At 39.0% G+C, this 761-nt stretch overlaps 1 non-coding gene across 1 annotated transcript; it reads right to left on the bottom strand.

Moving 5' to 3' along the window:
• Window positions 1–346: 346 nt before the first annotated feature.
• Window positions 347–419, bottom strand: TRNAK-UUU. The gene has a single exon. It is a non-coding gene; the product is annotated as a tRNA-Lys (tRNA).
• Window positions 420–761: the final 342 nt, after the last annotated feature.

Genomic DNA, 761 nt, shown 5'->3' with positions numbered 1-761 from the left:
ACTATTTAGAAGCAGTCCCCCATAATTACAGTAATCTCATCTCCTTTGAATTCACCAAAATTACCCCTTTTCTTTATATTAGCACCGTTGCTACATGACAGGCATTATTGGTAAGCTTTGTGTAATGGTGCAATGTTGTTTTTTTAAAGTGACATCTGCTCAAATAGACTAATGTTCCTATCTGACTGACTCATTTGGTAGGAACACATCCACATGCCAACGTGAACGGGTGGGGGTGGAGGATTCAGGAAGAGGGAAGCATTTGGAAGGATATTTTTCACTATTTTATATTTTATTTTTTAATTAAAGTTTTTTTTTTTAAGATTTTATTTTTAAGTAATCTCTACACCCAATGTGGGGCTCAAACTCACAACCCTGAGATCAAAAGTCTCATACTCTACCGACTGAGCCAGCCAGGTGCCCCATTTTTCAGTTTTTTAGATGAAGGACATGACTATTTCATTTCCTACAGAAGGGGAGTGAACATTAGTTGTAATAGTTATAAGGCCTATGTCTGAAATGTACCATGTTTTAGGACAGGGGAAGATAAGATGGTCAAACTTCAAACACATTTTAATTGCCTTGGTGATTCTCACCCACCTTTCTTTGTTTCCTGGAGGTTCCTCAGTTCATCTCCCCTCCAGCTCTGCTCTCCTCAAGTGAACCTCTTTGAGTCAGCTCTGAGATTCCATCTGTGTGTCTTTCTGCATTCAAAATCTGTGATCTCATATGTCCAGTGGCCTTCCTGTTCTTAGAATCCA

Source organism: Zalophus californianus, chromosome 10 (assembly GCF_009762305.2).
Source record: "Zalophus californianus isolate mZalCal1 chromosome 10, mZalCal1.pri.v2, whole genome shotgun sequence".
In the NCBI taxonomy this organism is placed as follows: Eukaryota; Metazoa; Chordata; class Mammalia; order Carnivora; family Otariidae; genus Zalophus; species Zalophus californianus.
Note: the sequence above shows the minus strand (reverse complement) of the source record. Positions and strands in the feature narration are given on the sequence as shown.